This window comes from Canis aureus, chromosome 35 (genome assembly GCF_053574225.1).
Source record: "Canis aureus isolate CA01 chromosome 35, VMU_Caureus_v.1.0, whole genome shotgun sequence".
Classification (NCBI taxonomy): domain Eukaryota; kingdom Metazoa; phylum Chordata; class Mammalia; order Carnivora; family Canidae; genus Canis; species Canis aureus.
In genome coordinates, this window is record NC_135645.1 from 21,433,655 (window position 1) to 21,451,673 (window position 18,019).

Here is an 18,019-nt window from a genome sequence, read left to right on the forward strand (position 1 = left end):
AATTCATTTAAAAAATGTTAAAGTAAAAAGGCAAAGTTGGTTTGGTTTTTGTTCACATGAGGAAAATTAAGCTTAACCATTAGATAGTATGCAAGTCAGTAAAAATGAGAGTAGGAAGGATGTTTTTATTGAAAATGTAAGATTATACTGAATAATCAAAATCATCCTCTCTGATGATGCTTTTCTCTTAAGTTTGTCAAACTGAAACAGAGTTTTACCATATCAAGGGCATACCTGATTACACGATACCTCCCTTTCAAACTAGATTCCCAATACAATAGTACATAACTAAGTAAAGTGCTTAGAAAACTCCTAGTTTGAAAGCCCTAACTCTATTAAAATAAATAAAATTGTGAAATGTAAGTTTATTGAATAATATAATTAATAATAATGCAATTCCTATTATTATAGCATTAAACTATTCCTTTCCATCAGTTTTTTTTAATTATAATCAGAGACTATGCAAATTTCATAGATAGAAATTCTTTCCACAGTGGTGTATTTTTTTCTTTAGATATATATCTTACTGTGAAAATTCACCCATCTGCAATATTTTATAGGGGCTCCATCTACAATAAAGAACTATCATAGGGACATAATGCTGACCTGAAAGCTAGCTAGAAAAAGGAAGTGGAAGGAATCAAGTTCTTATTACAATATAATTTGACTTTAATTTTTGCATGTGGCGTACCAACAAAAGTGTTTTTCAATTATTTGGTAAAAAGAGAAATGCAGGGGCACCTGGGTGGTCCAGTAAGTTAGGCTTGTGACTTAGGCTCAGGTCATGATCCCAGGGTCCTGGAATGGAGCCCCACATCAGCTTTCTGCTCAGTGGGGAGCCTGCTTCTCCCTCTACCTCTGTCCCCAGTCCCCAACTCGTCCTTGCTCTCTCTCTGGTTCGTGCACTCCCTCTCAAATAAACAAATAAAATCTTTTTTTAAAAGAGGGGAGAAATGTAGTAAAACAAAATTACAAAAAAATAAAAGTAAAATTAAGTATCTTAGAAAACTGTAAAGAATCAATACAGCACATTAGTCAGAACCAGGTGTCATGTTGAAAGATGTTGAGAGTCAGTCGAGAGGAGAGTGGATATCTCAGTCATCTAAATAGATATTATAAACAATAGAGAAAATGCTGTAAACTGACCAACACATGTTATACTAACTCCACAGTGATTAAAATAGATAACTTCTGTTTGATAACTATAATTTGAGAACACTGGAGCTCTTTACATACTTTCTAATAAGAAACATCAAAATTACTTACTCACGTACCCTTCTCATCTCTTTCTTTGATCCCACATACCTTCACCATCCTCATTCTATTCATACCTTACTTTTTGCACAGTTCGCAAGCATGAATAAATTGTTTTACTTATATAAGTATGACTGAACTGAGTTATGCATAATGATAATTAACTTATTAATAATGCTTTAGTGAAATAGACTTTATTTTTCCATAGTTGGGATGTAAGAAGGATGAAAAGAATTCAAGTTAGGTTATCAAGAACAAGATGCACCTAGAACTGTGTCACTATGAATAAAAATACTGTGTCACACCTGACTGTTGAACTTAGTCATAAAATTCAAAATGTTAACAGCTTTTCTTCCTTGTCTCCTAATCCCTTCCTGTAGAGTTATAAGACTATAAACAGTATAATTTCTGTTTTACCTCCACTTGTGTTAAACATTCCTTTTATATACTGGAATTAAATACCTGTGCAATTTAACCTATTTCTAAGAACATCATATTTTAGAGTAAATTTTCTATTGTTTTAAACTATTTGTGGTATATCTTTACATATAGATATATCTGATATTTTAGATTTTGTGAGAACATATAAATATTAACCTATTGCTTGATTTAAAAATAATAGTATCAAATGGGTAGAGTTTCTTAGAGATTTATTTATTTTTTTTTTAATTTTTTTTTTTCTTAGAGATTTAAATGAATGAACAAAGAGTTCCCACATACATGACTAGAATCTGACCTTTTTTATAAGGAGTTATTAAGAAGAACATGCCACAGAAAACCTAGTGGAAATGCCAGAAGTATGATAGAAGTGAAAATTCAGGAGCTAAGATGTGTTTTGCCAATAGTTAACATAGTTAATAGTTTCACCAATATTAACAAAGTTAATAACTGTCTTCATCCAAGCTCTACGTTAATATTGAGGGCATTTTAATTAAAAATTTATTATTTTTATAATCATCATCATTGCTATTATTATCAATTTCCTTTAGATTTGCCTTAGAGGACTAGCACACAATTTCCCTTTTCAGCAGAATTTTTCGATAAACACACCCCCACACACACATACATGCACACATACTAAAAAAAGGAGAAAGATTGAATGTATGTTGCCTGTGAGATTTGCATGACCACAGAGGGATGACAAATTCTGTGAACCTTTAAGAAGACACCATTTTCAAAACACAATTTCCAGTAAGGAAAAGAGAAAGTTTGTCTAAAGTTCAGCCTCACTGCCACTACTTATTTCACAGGTTTGCACAAATTATGATGGAATAAATTGCTGCTAAGGAGGAATTTCTAAACCAGAGTAATCCTTTTAACGGCATTTACTTATTTCTAATACTTCAAGAAATTTGCCGTTCTGGGTGTGCAATGAGAAATGTATAGGCAAAGTCAAAGCTAGCAGTCAGAGAAATCAAAGCAAAAAAAAAGAAATATGAATTTTTAAAAATCTCTGAATTAAACAGAGAAGCTTGCAGTAGGTTATGACCTTAAATTGCTAAGTTATGAAACCCTTATGCAACTGTGATGAGCATAACTATTCTTCAGTGGAAACTTTTTAAATTAAAGGAATACACTGAAAATGAAACTTTCTGTGTCTTTACTCCTCCAGTGATATTTAAGTTACTTGTCATACTTATCAATAACAGATATTTTTCCCTTAGTGTGTTCAAAACAAATATTCCTCTCAATTTATGTCAATGCAAGGGAAATCAAATATAGAATTAAAGTGCTGTTTTATTCTGTTTGATTAACCATAAATATTCTGTATATGATTTCCTTTCCAGATCTATCCCATTTTCTTCCTATTTAAAATTAAAATAATTTTCTTTAAATATGAGTCTTTTATGTGTATATGCAGTATTTTAAAAGGGGGAACTTTGAATTTCTTTTAATTTAGAGAACAATTTTGTAACTACTGAGAATGGGAAATGGGCTCTCGTTAAAAGTTGTTCTTTTTATTTTTGTTGAGGGGGTTGATCTAAGCTTGTTACCTATGGGAGGAAAAATAAATCATGTGTGAACAAATTTAGTATTGGAAACTACTTTGAGTAACTTCATCTGAAACCTGAAAGGCTTTCAAATAAAACAAATAAGAATACTTCTGCTACCAAACACCAATGAGCTTCATGACATGAGTATTCTTAGCAACAGACAACTGAAACTGGTTTTATATACCATACTTACTGATGTAAGTAGGACTTTGAGCTCTTATTTCAAACAGTCTGCCAATATTTTAATCCATTTCACACACATGCACAATTTGTGTCTTTTTAACTGTGAATGCTGTATCTTTAATACCCTTTTCCAAGTATTTCATATTGTATCTGAAATGAGATCATGACATTTCTGTTCCCTGATTTTTAAATTCCTGATCAGTGGCAGATAGCAACATATTTGTTGTGTATTTGATTCTACTAATAATAAAGTACATGACTACTCAGGACTCTTATAAGAGATTCTCATAAACAGCTGCTGCATATCACACAAATCGATGCGTGTTTGCATTCCCCAAAAGGAAGTTGATAGATGAAATAGGTGTGTGGATAGAGAGCAGGAATGAAATGTTGTGAATGCATTAGTTGAGCTTGTTCATTTTTTGGAAAATTAAAATTGAACAGTATACTCCTATTAAGTTAATCTTATCGGAGCTGCCTTGTGATTATATCTACTAAAAATAAAACTTTGTGTATTTCATATATATTCTGCTCATAGCATTTGCCTTATTTTACATTTCATAATATTATTAAAATTCCTTCAATATTTGCAAGTCCTACATATTTTTTTTAAATTTTTAGTCCTACATATTTTTAAATATTAAGCATAACTACACTACTTAGGAATTAGACCTTTTGTGAGAAGATAGACTTACTTGTTGCTTTGGTTTTGCTTCTGTTGGGGTTGCTGGTTTTCATATATTTTTATTTATTTATTTTAAAACTTTTAACTAGTATATAAAATTCTGGGCTATCCTTTTTCACACTGGAATGAGCGCACTCCATTGTCTTCTTGTTCACATTTTTTTTTTTTTAGATTTTATTTATTTATTCATGAGAGACACCGAGAGAGACAGAGGCAGAGACATAGGCAGAGGGAGAAGCAGGCTCCACACAGAGAGCCCGATGCAGGACTTGATCCCAGGACTCAGGATCATGTCCTGAGCCGAAGGCAGATGCTCAATGGGTGAGCCACCCAGGCGTACCTAGTTTCCATTTCTTTGCAGATATTCCCCATTGGTTTTGTGTGTCCTTCCAGTATAGCCTTTGTCATATTAATCGTAGCTATTTTAAATTCCCTGTCTGAGAGTTCTAACATCTTGGTCATATGTGAACCTCCTTCTATTGATTGCTTTGTTCGTTTTGTCCCTTGTGTTATTTCTTACATAGTATTTGTTGCATAGTATTTGGATGAAACACATTAAGACAGACTAAGCTAGTCTTTATTTCTCAAAATGAGCATACATCTTTTTCCCCTAGCTTTGTTAGTCTATGAGTAACATTGTATATGTCTAAGATGTACAGGAACATGTTTTGATATACATATACATTGTGAAATGATTCCCCCAATCAAACAAATCAAGCTATCCATTGCCCCCACATGTTTACTAGTGTTGTGTGTGTGTGTGTGTCTGTATGTTTGTTGAGAACACTTAATTTTAGCAAATTTTAAGTATACAATACGTTATTATTTACTGCAGTCACCATGCTATACATTAGATCATCAGAACTAATTATGGGCATGCTTCCTTTGCTAGGACTTTACTGTGGAAATTTTTGTGAATTAGGAATCAAACTGTGTTTGTGTTTTATTGTTGCTATTATTAAAATCACTACGCTCTTGACTTCAAGGTCCTCAAATGTTGCCTGTGCATATTGTGGGGTTGGGTTAATAGAGAATTTGCTTAGTGTTTGTATTCTTCTTTTAACTTTAGTTTATTCTGGTGATTTCTCTCCTTAAGGAGATTATGTCTCCAGCATGGTGTCCTTGCCCCCAGGGATAAACTGCTATTTATTAAGGCTACTTGTTGGTCTACAGATGGATGCAGTTTTGACATTCTCTATTATCCTCTTTCAATTTCAGACAGGCTGTTTTTGGGTCCCAGTTTGAGACTTTCTTAGTAACTCACCCCTCCTCTGTATGAACTGGATCTCTATGGTCTGGGATCAGGATACTTTCTGTTCTTCTCTTATGTGTAGCATGGATTTTTTTTCCTTATTTATTTATTTATTTTTTTACTCCACATGCATTTTTTTTTCCCCAGCTTAATGGATGTTTACAATGGGAGAACTAGTCCACTATTATTATTCTGTCATAAGCCATAAAGTTGGAAATAACTATCCACAGTCCAAGTGAGTCAAGCAATATTTGAGCATATAGATATATTACCTTATTTGAGCAGACTTGCAGATTGGTGTGTGTTTGTGTGTATGTATATATTTAGATCCAAAAAAATGCGCCACATAAAAATCAAATAGTAGGAATGGTTAAAATAGAGAGTAAATAAAAACTGTGAAAGGAATGCCAAGATTATAAAGTTAGTGCATATAAATATTTGCATGGGGTTTGGTCTGCTTTCTCATTCTCCATTTCTCATTTCCTCCTAGTGTAAACTAGGAGGAAAATGACTTTTATTAAATTTTTATTGCATTCAGGGTAATATAAAAAGTGATTTACATAACTATTCATTTAATATTCTAAAAAAAGAAAGCATGTTGGATTTTCCCTAAATCATGTAATGGCATAGTATTTTTAGACCTGGGCATATGAATCTACACTAATGTTTGAATCACCTATTTCTTGAGGCCAGGGAACAGCTAGCCAGCTGTCCAGTATCACTGAAGTCATTAAAATAATTCTGTGATGTCTTGGTGTCCTGTTAAGTTTTACCCTGGATTATTTCCCTTTTGTGAGGGTGGGGAACTATACTCTTTTAATCCATCCTAGGGATTCATGTTTTCTGGGTATTTGATATTTCTTTTGGATCTTAGAACTATTTTTAAAAGATCAGTTTCTCAGCTGAAACTGAGATCAGTTTCATTACTGCAAAATGAATTGTTCTTTAGATAGAAAAGGAGGGTAGAGAATAAGTAGGGTGGAACATTTATCCCTCTTAATCAAGGCAAGATGAATGTACCCCGGATTGAGATCTGTTTCATAGTATGTTAATCTCCACTCTGTTTTCAGTAGTAAAAGTTGAATTAATTCTGCATATTTTAAACATCTTTTTGAAGTCTCTTTATGTTTAGCTATTAATTTATGAGCTTTGATACTATGCTTAGTTTCTTCAGTGTCTCATTATTTATGACTGACAAATTTTAAGAATTATAGGGAAAAAAGCTGACTGGAACCTCTCAAAACAGATCTTCTGTATTTAAAGTTTTAAAATCAGGATTTATCCCATATATGCATTGCTGAAAATGTGGAACTACAGTACATTGAAATTCTCTAAAAACATAGCGTAGCACGTTCTTTTAAGCTATAAGAGTTACTTTGTGAAGCAGAGATATATTTATTTTTAATACTTCAAATTGAAGTAGTACGCGTTAGTAAAGTGATTTAAGAGTGCTACCTTAGTTGGAAAGGTTACTGTGATCCTTTTTGATTGATTCAAATTGTAATGATGCATAGCATTTAGCAGATGACCCAGGAGTATACTGTTATTTTTTAAGTAATGCTCCAATTTATGTTATATTTCATGGAAATGTACTTGTTGACCTATTTTTACCATTTCTTAGAAGAAATAAAATATATTAATGTTCAGCGGGCTATATAAATAGATTTTACTCTCTTCACATTTCATGCTTACTTTGGTTTTTTACATGACATCTTTCACACAAATACTTCAAAATTGAGTAAGTAACAGCTAAGTGGGGTATATTTGTTAAGGCTCTGCAATTTAAGAATTAATAGGAATAGGGATGCCTAGGTGGCTCAGTTGGTTAAGCGTCTACCTTTGCTTCAGGTCATGTTCTCAGTGTCCTGGAATCGAGCCCCACATTGGCTTCTCTGCTCAGTAGAGAGCCTGCTTCTCCTTCTCTCTGCTTGCTGCTATATTTGCTTGTGTTCTCTTTCTCTTCCTCTGTCAAATAAATAAATAAAATGTAAAAAATAATTAGTAGGAATAAAATCAAATATCCAAATACAGATATTTTTAATGTACCTGTATCTTTATAATCATTAAGAAATAAAGATTGGATTCAATTATGATTTCAGAATCAATTAAGAAAAAAAAGTTAGCCTGAATATTTTATCAAATTATACATTATAGATATGTTAACCACATTGAATGTGGATTAATATAGGGATAAGTTTAAGCCAAAAGACCTAAAGTGGGTTCTTTTGTTTTGAGGATGAAAAGCACCATTTTGGCTTTTTCTTGATTTTATTTTGGAAGGATATTTTAATATACTAGTGTGTTCTGAAATTCAAATTACTCTATATTTATTAGATTCAAGTTGGAGGAATCAGGAATTAGGCATAACAAATTATTCCAGTGGAAGAAGCAAGATCTAAGACAAAAACTGGTGAAGATGAAGATGTTAGAAACTTACCACTCAATCAAATATGTCTAGAATTTTTACAGAAGTTACCTTCTGAGAGTGATTTCTGCAGATATAACAGGAAGACCATTTTCTGTTTCCCGAGAATAATTTCTTTGTGGTAATTAGAATTTAATATATTCATTCATTCATCATTCATTTATTTCACAAACACAATGAACTATTTACTTGTTTCAAAACAAATGAAACAGAATGATGAGATCTGTTTTTCTCTCCTCGTTCTCATAAACATTTCCCACTCTCCTCCTCCTCTAGGATCCCACAATATAGATATTTAAGCAAATATGTGTTCAGGTGGGAGAGTATGTCAGAACAAAAACCTTATGTCCATTCCATTCTCTCATACGTGTCTCATTACAGAAGGTAAGAGCTATATAGGAATATAGCAAGTTGGAAAGATGACATGAAGAAAAGTACTTTTCAAAGAGCAGAATTGTTGATGTGGATAGGGAGAGTATAGATGCTGCATACTAGGTTAATTTTTGGAGGCAAGTATGAAGAAGAAAGATTGTCTTTCATGGCTTATGGAAATAATTTTGAAAATGTAATGCTGGAAATATTTTTCAGCTTTTTGTTACCAATTGATGGAAATCTTCTGAATATTCAGTGTAAATAGGTTGAGGAAATCTAGGTAGGAGAGGCAGAGACATTTTTCTTTCCCTGAACCTAGTACCCTGACCCCAAGCAATCAGAATGATTTCAGCCTAAAGGTTGTGCTGCTATCCTGGAGAATATTTTACTGTGTTTCTGGAAGCAGCAAAGGGAGATCGTTTGGCCCTATCCAAATCCTCTGTGCCAGCAAACTTAGATAAATTTAAATATGGCCTCTGCTTATACAACTTGTTCTGAGACAACCACAACAATAAATTCAATATAGTCAAACATTTAACAAAGAAACATCTCATTTCTACAGTCTAGAACTCCTGCAATCCCTTGCTGTTTTCAGGAACAAGCACAGTGAGAACCCAAAACCCTAATGCACACAGTTCCTTTGTTGACATCATAGTAAGGAATTTCCCTTAAACCTGTCATGTTGGAAGGGATAGAGGAGAGTAAGACTCTTGAATCTGAATAACATTTACCCCAAAGAGGATGAAGTTTTAAACATAGGTAACAGGAGTAAATGACCAATTTAACATTAAATAATACCCTGTGCTAATTTGAAATCATTTAAAATTTCCTTACAGATACATTTCTGCAAATATAAGTTTGCTACTATAAATTTTATGCCTGCTGCATATATTTTTTTAGTATGGTCACTAAGCTAAATAATGAAATTTAAAAAATGAAAAAGCATACTATATCAGCTAGAACTGCCATACTGTATCAGTCAGATAGAGTGGATGTCTTAAACAACAAAAACCTATTTTCTCATAGCTCTGAAGTCTGAACCCCAAGACCAAGGCAGGTTTGGTTTCTTCTGAGATGTCTCTCCATAGCTTGCAGATGCCTGCTTCCTTCCTGTGTCCTCATGTGGCCTTTCTTCTGTGTGTGAGTGCCTCTGCTGTCTCGTCCTTTTCTTATAAGGACAGAGTCTAATGAATTTGGGTCCACTGTTATGACTTTATTTAACCTTAATTAAGGCCTCCTTAAAGGTCCTGTTTCCAAAGACACCACATTGGGAGACAGGGATTCACATAAGAATTTGGTTGGGGAGAGAAGGCTTGGGGTGGGGGTACAATTAAATCCACAACACATTGATGTCAAGCTGTTCCAAAAAATAGACGTGGAAGAAAAACTTCTAAGTTTATTCTATGAAGCCATCATTACCTTGATTCCAAAACAAGACAAAGACTCCATCAAGAAGAAAATCACAGGCCATCCCTAATGAACAGAGATGGAAAAATTTTCAACAAAATACTAGCAAATTGATTCTAACTATACATTACTAGAATCATGCACCACGATCAAGTGGGATATGTTCCTGGGCTCCAAGGATGGTTCAATAGTCCCAAATCAATCAACTTGATATGCCACCTTAATAATAAAAGAAAGGATAAGAACCATATATCCTCTGAATATTCAGATGCAGATAAAAAACATCTGACAAAGTACAACAACCATTTTGATAAAAGCCATCAACAAAGTGGGGATTATGGGAACACATCTCAACGTCTAAAAGGTCATCTATAAAAGACTCACAGTTAATATTATCCTCAGTAGGGAAAAATTGAGACCTTTATGCCTATGGTCAGGAAAGAGACAAGGATGTCTACTTTCACCATTGTTTTCAACATAGTACTGCAAGTTGTAGATTCAGCAATTGAACAACAAAAATAAAGGCATCCAAATTATCAAGGAAGATATCAAACTTTCGCTATTTGCAGATGACATAATACCATTTGTAGAAAACCCAAAGACTCTACCAGAAAATGGCTAGAACTGATGCACAAATTTGGTAAAGTTACAAGATACAAAGTCAACATACAGAAATCTATGAGATTTCTATACACCAAAAATGAAGCAGCACAAAGAGAAATCAAGAAATCAATACCATTTACAATTGCACCCAAAACCATAAGAAACCTAACCAAACAGGTAAAGTTCTACACTCTGAAAACTATACAGTATTTATGAAAGAAATTGAAGAGGATACAAAGAAATAGAAAAACATCTCATGCTCATGGATTGAAAGAACAAATTTCTTCCTTCCTTCCTTCCTTCCTTCCTTCCTTCCTTCCTTCCTTCCTTCCTTCCTTCCTTCCTTTCTTCTTTCTTTCTTTCTTTCTTTCTTTCTTTCTTTCTTTCTTTCTTTCTTTCTTTCTTCTTTCTTTCTTTCTTTCTTTCTTTCTTTCTTTCTTTCTTTCTTTCTTTCTTTCTTTCTTTCGATTTTATTTGTTTATTCATGAGAGAGAGAAAGAGATAGAGACAGATACACAGGCAGAGGGAGAGGGGAGAGACAGGCTCCATTCAGGGAGCCTGATGTGGGACTTGATCCCAGGACTCCAGTACCATGCCCTGGGCGGAAGGCAGGCGCTAAACCGTTAAGCCACCCACTTTGATCCCCAAACAAAGATATTTAAAGAATCTATGCTATCCAAAGCAATCTCCACATTTAATGCAATCTCTATCAAACAACTACCAGTATTTTTCACAGAACTAGAACAAACCATCCCAAAATTTGTATGGGACCACAAAAGAGCCCGAATAGCCAAAGCAATTTTGAAAAAGAAAACCAAAGCTCGTGGCATCAGAATTCTGGACTTCAAGCTATATTACAAATCTATAGTCACCAAGATGGTATGGTACTGGCACAGAAACAGACACATAGATCAATGGAACAGAATAGAGAACCCAGAAATGGACTCCAATGATACGGTCAACTATTCCTTGACCAAGTAGGAAAGAATACCCAGTGGATAAAAGACAATCTCTTCGGGATCCCTGGGTGGCGCAGCGGTTTGGCGCCTGCCTTTGGCCCAGGGCGCGATCCTGGAGACCCGGGATCGAGTCCCACATCGGGCTCCCGGTGCATGGAGCCTGCTTCTCCCTCTGCCTGTGTCTCTGCCTCTCTCTCTCTCACTGTGTGCCTATCATAAATAAATAAAAAAAAATTAAAAAAAAAAAAAAAAGACAATCTCTTCAACAAATGGTGTTGGGGAAACTGGACTACTCCATGCAGAAGAGTGAAACTGGACCACTTTCTTAGACCATACCCAAAAAGAAATTCAAAATGGGTGAAAGACCTAAATGTGAGGCAGGAAACCATGAACATCCTGGAGGAGAATACAGGCAGCAACCTCTCTGGCCTTGGCCGTAGCAACTTCTTAACTAGACATATCCCTAGAGGCAAGGGAGACCAAAGCAAAAATGAACTATTGGGACGTTATCAGGAAAAAAAAGCGCATCTGTACAGCAATGGAAACAATCCACAAAACGAAAATCCAACCTTCAGGTTGGGAGATGTTTGCAAATGACACAGCTGAGATAAATGGTTAGTATCCAAAATCTATAAGGAATTTAACCAACTCAACACCCCAAAATCAAATAATCCAGTTAAGAAATGGGCAGAAGAAAAAAAAAATAAAATAAAATAAATGGGCAGAAGAGACACAATGACATTTTTCCAAAGAAGACATCCAGGGAGATAAGAGATACATGAAAATGCTCACCATCACCCCTCATCAGGGAAATATAATTCAAAACCATGAGATACCACTTCAAACCTGTCAGAATGGCTAACATTAACAATACAGGAAACAACAGATGTTGGTGAGGATGAGGAGAAAAGGGAACCCTTCACATCACTGATGGAAATGCAAACTGGGGCAGCCTCTCTGGAAAAGTATAGAAGTTCCCCAAAAAGTTAAAAATAGAACTATCCTGTGATCCAGCAATTGCACTACTAAGTATTTACCCAAAGGATATGAGAATAGTAATTTGAAGGGACACACGCACCCTGATGTTTCTAGCAGCATTACAAACAATGGCAAAATTATCGAAAAACCCCAAATGTCCATCAACACATAAAATCTTGCCATTTGCAATGATGTGTGTGGTTGAAGCTAGAGTGTATTATCCAAAGTGAAGTAAGTCAGTCAAAAATTGACAAATACCATATGATTTCACTTATATATGGAATTTAAGAAATGAAACTGATGGGTGTGGGGATATATAGAGACAGGCAAACCATAAAACACACTCTTAATCATAAAGAACAAACTGAGAATTCCTAAAGGTAAAATGGGTGATAGGTATGAAGAAGCAGGGCACTTTTCTTTGGCTTGGGGCATGATCTCAGGGTCCCAGGGTGGAGTCCTGCATAGGGAGCCTGCTTCTCTCTCTATGTCTCTGCCTCTCTCTCTCTGTATCTCTCATGAATAAATAAAAATTTTAAAAATAAAAAAGAAGAATGAGGGCACTTTTGATGAGTACTGGGTGTTACATGTAAGTGATGAATCACTAAATTCTACTCCTGAAACTAATATTACACTAGATGTTAACTAACTGGAATTTTAAAAAAAAACTTTTTTTTTTTTTTTTCAAAATCTAATGAGGGAGATCAATGTGATTGAAGAATAATAGCCTTTCAATGATTTCCATGTCCAAATCCTCAAACCTATTAATATGTTACTTTACATAATAAGAAAGACTTTGCAATTGAGATTATGTTAAAGATTTTGAGATAACAAGAGTACATTGATTGTCCAGTGGGTCCAATGTAATATCAAGGTCATTACAAAGAGGGGCAGAGGTGGATCAGTCAGAGAAGGAGACAAGATGATAGAAGCTAAGGTCAAAGTTATGCACAACCATGAGTCAAGGAATGCAGGCAGCTTACAGAAGCTGAAACGGCAGGGGAACTAATTCTCTCCTGAAGGTTCTAGAATAAATGCAGCCCTGTTGACTCATTCTAGAATTCTCATCTCCAGAATTTTAATACAGTTGTGTTGTTATAAGAAGTCACTAATTTCCATTACTTTATTACAGCAGCAATAGGAAACTGATGCAGTTGACTTAAAAACAATAATAGTACTACATTTTGATAAATGTTACAATATAAGGAATGGATAATAAATTGGTGGCAAAAAAAAAGTTAAGCTTTGCAAAGAGGGTGATCCTTGGGCTAAACCTTAAAATATGAGTCAAATTTAACTAAGGAAATTATAAGGAGGAAGAATATTTTAGTTCTCCATAAATAGGAAAGAAAATAATTTCAGAAGAGAATTGATACTCTGACAACTAGGAAAGGGTTATGGGCTCTGTTGGCAATTTTAGAAGTATATGTCTAGAGATTTAGAGTAAAAAATCTCAAACATGTTGAGTATGTGTAGAAAGTCTTTTAAAATATCTTTGACTTTGTGCCTGATTGGAGTTGTGTGGGGATTACATATTCTAGGTGGTCTCACATCTTGTTCTAATAGATAATGCCTCCTGGAAAAGCAGCTGTTAGAAGCCAGTTTTTTACTTCTCTAGACATGGAACTATGTAGACCCTAAACAATGGGTTAGAATATCATTGCAGGAGCTTAACATCAGGTCACACAATTTAAAAATTATGTATTGTGAGGTTTCCTTGAGTGCACTTTTTAAAAATAGTAAAGTAGAAGATTCCTTCAAAAGGACATTTTTGGAGGTCTACTGAATAATACTTTTATTTATTTATTTTTTAAATTTTTATTTATTTATGATAGTCACAGAGAGAGAGAGAGGCAGAGAGAGAAGCAGGCTCCATGCACCGGGAGCCCGATGTGGGATTCGATCCCGGGTCTCCAGAATAGCGCCCTGGGCCAAAGGCAGGCAGGCACCAAACCGCTGCGCCACGCAGGGATCCCCTGAATAATACTTTTAAACACTTCTCTTGAGTGTTTTGTTGACTGGGAGAGAAAGGCGGATAAATAAAAAAAAAAGAGTAACATAAATTTGGAATTTTTTATGACTTTATTACATAAAAGTAAGGTGATACAAGTTTTAATATACCTCTGTTTCCTTGAACCTAAGGCGCATCCTAACATTCCTGAAATCTGGGTATAAAGATACACAAGAATAATAAATTGTGTCAATTATAATTGATATTTTAAAAATTTCATAGTGTTATAAAAATATAATGGCAACTTAGATTCAATAAGTAGAGTAGATCAGTCCATCTTGCTTTGCCAATAGATAGAGACATAATAAAAACAAATTTCATTTTTTAAAAAGATTTATTTATTTATTTTAGGGAGGGAAAGAGAAAGAGAGCTTGCAGTGGAGGGGCAGAGGAATCGGGAGAAGGAGTCTGGAGCAGATTCTGCACTAAATGCAGAGCCATAGCCCTGAGATCATGACCTGAGCTGAAACCAAGAGTCAGATAGTTAATTGCACCACCCAGGTGCCCCCAAAACAAGTTTCTTAAACATACATAAAGCACTGACTCTGGGACAGTCCTTATAGGCAAAAAAAGTAACGTTGCCAATGAATACTGTGTGCATTCATAGAATAAATGTAGTGTCCCAAAGTGATGACATTCCTGCATGTCAAATCCCCAGAGATCTTTATATATCAATAAATAAAAATAGAAATTTACCAATAATAGGGGGAAAAATCAACCACAAGGGGAAGTGGAATATTTGAGCTCTTTATATTTTGTCCTAGATTGTAGAGAAATAAACAATGAGCCATAAGGGACATCTGGAATCAGCATGTTTAATCACTTTGCCTTAAAAATGAAGAGGTTCAGATGAACATAAATAAGCCTAGAGAACATATTTTTCACCTACTAGCAAAATTAAGACAAAAACTTGGTTCACTGGACTCAGTTTCCTGTTTTTGTTCCACTCTAGCACAGCTTTACTTTTTCCCCTCTATCAGGTGATAGCCTCAATCTGTCAGTAGAGATTCAGATGAGCAGTGGGACTGAGAAAAATAAGTAAAGAGGAACAAACTAAGGGATTTTAAACTGAGTTCACAAAGTCAAGGAAGCTAACAAAGGCTTTAAGACTGTTTTCTGCCAATTGTAGTGTCACTTCTGTCCTTTTTCAAATATTATGAACAATAAGCAAAAGAAAAAAAAAGGTACCACAAATATATTTAAAATAATAATTTGCTTTAAGTAAGCAATTTATTCTACTCTTCAAATACAGTGTCAGTTGATGAATACTTTCCCTTGAGCATATTTGAGTTTGTAATCAGACTTCGAGAAGTCATTATACCTTCTCAAACAAGTATCCATTTCATTATATCCACACTGTATGCAGTGCAATGAACAATAACATTAATATTACATTTTCCAGCATGTTAGAGTTAACAAACATTTTTAGGTACATTATCTTGTTTGATTTTCACCAAAGTGATGTACGATGTCAGTGATGTACAATGTGTGTACGATGACACACATATATTACAAAGAAGGTCATATTCTCAACTAATAATGATTAAAATAATTATTTTTTTCTTGTGATGAAATCTTTTAAGACTTTCTCTCAACAACTTTCAACTCTTCAGTATAATTTACTATAGTTGTCATGCTATGAAAAAAATCTGTAACTATATACAGTGATGGATGTTAACTAGACTTATTGTAGTAATTATTTTTCAATACATACAAATATCAAATCACTATGTCATACACCTGACACCAATATAATGTGTGTTAATTATACCTTAATAAAATAAAGAAATTATACATATAATTTCTTAGCACAGTGATAGCTACCTAGTTTTCCAGGAGGTGAATATTTAACTTCTTTAGTGTTGGCTATAAAATTATACATAGCCACAATTTATGAAATTTTCATGTACTCTCCATTCCTGTCAGTACTTAGCAATCGTTTTCATTTTACTATTCTAGTATGCATATAGTGGTGTCTAATTTTAAGTTTTACTTGCATTTTTTAAAAAGTTTGTTTTTATTTGAGAGAAAGCGAGAGTGCACACATGCACAAGTAGACAGAGAGGCAGAGGGAGAGGAAGAAACAGACTCACTGCTGAGCAAGGAGACCTGGGATCATGACCTGAGCCAGAAGGCAGATGCTTAATCGACTGAGACACTCAGGCGCTCCTTTACTTGCATCTTTTAATGGAAATGCTTCTCCTGTGTTTATTTGCGATCCGTATATCTTCTTATGTAAAGTATCCATTCAGATATCCTCCCTTTTTTTTTCATTTAAAGTTGTGCTAATAACAATATTATTGGAATTATCTATTAGACTATGGATAGATAATATATTCTGTAAATAAGTCCCTTATTAGACACATTTGAAAATGTTTTCTCCCTGTGGATTGTCTTTATTTTTTTTTTAATTTCAGCTATAAAAAAAGACTGAGATCTTGCCATTTGTGACAACATGGATGAGCTAGAAGGCATTATGCTAAGTGAAGTAAGTCAAACAGAGAGAGACAAATACCATATGATTTCACTTATGTGTGGAATATAAAAATACAAAATCAACAAAGGGACATATTCATAAATACAGAGAACAAACTGGTGTTGCCAGTTTGGAAGGGAAGATGGCAGCAGGATGTTTGAAGTGGGTGAAGGGGATTGGAAGGTACAGGCTACTGGTTATGGAAAGAATATGTCATGGGAAGGAAAGGCACAGCTTAAAGACTGTAGTCAACGGAATTGTAGTAGCATTATATGATGACAAATGGCAGCTACGCTTTTGGTGAGCATAGTTTAACATATAAAGCTGTGAAATCACTATGTTTTACACCAAAACTAATTTATCATTAGGAAAAATAAAAAATAAAATAAAATAAAATAAAAATAAAATAAAATAAAATAATTTATCATTAGGTATCAACCATGCTTCAATTAAAAAACTATAACAAAAAAATAACAAAAAAAATAACAAAAAACACAAAAAAAATTAAAAAAAAAACTATAACATTTTTACAATTTTTGTAATATTTGAATTTCATTTTCTAGTTTTTTTTCTGCCTAGTGTATAAAATATTATTGCCCTTTTAAATTAACTTTGTGTATTCTGACTTAATTATAAATAACTTATTAATTCTAACATTTGTTTTGTACATTACTACAGATTGCCTACATAAATAATGATATCTACTTAAAAATTGAGTTTTATTTCTTCCTTGCTGATTTTCATAACTTTTACATCTTATTATTGACTTATTGCATTGGCAAAATTTTATAGTGCATGGTTTGATAGTAATGGTAAAAAATGGGCTGTCAGCCATTTATTCATGCCTTTCTAAAAGCAGTTTTGGGGGAAATGACTTAATAGTTTTTCATTAAATATGATGTTAGCTGTAGGCTTTTAGTAGATGCCCTTTATCAAATCAAGTAAATTTTCTTCTATTCCTAGTTTTCTTAGCTGCTGTTACTGCTGCTGCTGTTGCTGCTGCTTCGTCTTCTCCCAATATGAATGAATGTTGAATTTTATCACATGATTTTCCTGCATCATTGAAATGACCATATATTTTTTTCTAACCTTTGTTTTGTTACCATAGAGAATTACTTTGACTTTTGGATGTTTAGCAATTCTACAACCTTGTAATAAACCCCAATTGATCACAGTACATTACTACTTTGATATATTTGTGAATTAAATTGACTAAAATTTTACAAGATCATTTGCATGTATAATAAATAGGGGTAGGTCTGTCATTTTCTCATATAATGTCTTTGGTTTTATATGAGGATAATGTTGGGCTCATAAAAGGAAACGAAAGCTCTGTCATACTTCTGAAAGATTTTTCATACTTCTGAAAGATGTAGTTGGGATTATATTTTCCTTATAATTTTGTAGAATTCACCCAGGA

General features: G+C 33.9%; 2 long non-coding RNA genes across 3 annotated transcripts in view; one reads left to right on the top strand and one right to left on the bottom strand.

Moving 5' to 3' along the window:
• Positions 1–8,742, bottom strand: part of LOC144305354 (uncharacterized) — a 47,092-nt gene extending 38,350 nt beyond the window's left edge. Inside the window, exons 1-2 of the long non-coding RNA XR_013372389.1 lie at positions 7,845–8,742; positions 7,206–7,333 (exon numbers count right to left, since the gene is read on the bottom strand). This is a non-coding gene — a long non-coding RNA (uncharacterized LOC144305354). The remainder of the gene's footprint in view (positions 1–7,205; positions 7,334–7,844) is intronic.
• Positions 8,743–8,828: 86 nt separating this feature from the next.
• Positions 8,829–17,768, top strand: LOC144305203 (uncharacterized). Of its 2 annotated transcripts, none has more exons than XR_013372266.1 (5): positions 8,829–8,924; positions 9,192–9,305; positions 16,134–16,358; positions 16,541–16,611; positions 17,563–17,768. It is a non-coding gene; the product is annotated as an uncharacterized LOC144305203 (long non-coding RNA). The 2 variants fall into 2 exon arrangements; XR_013372267.1 differs by having other exon boundaries at positions 16,150–16,358.
• Positions 17,769–18,019: the final 251 nt, after the last annotated feature.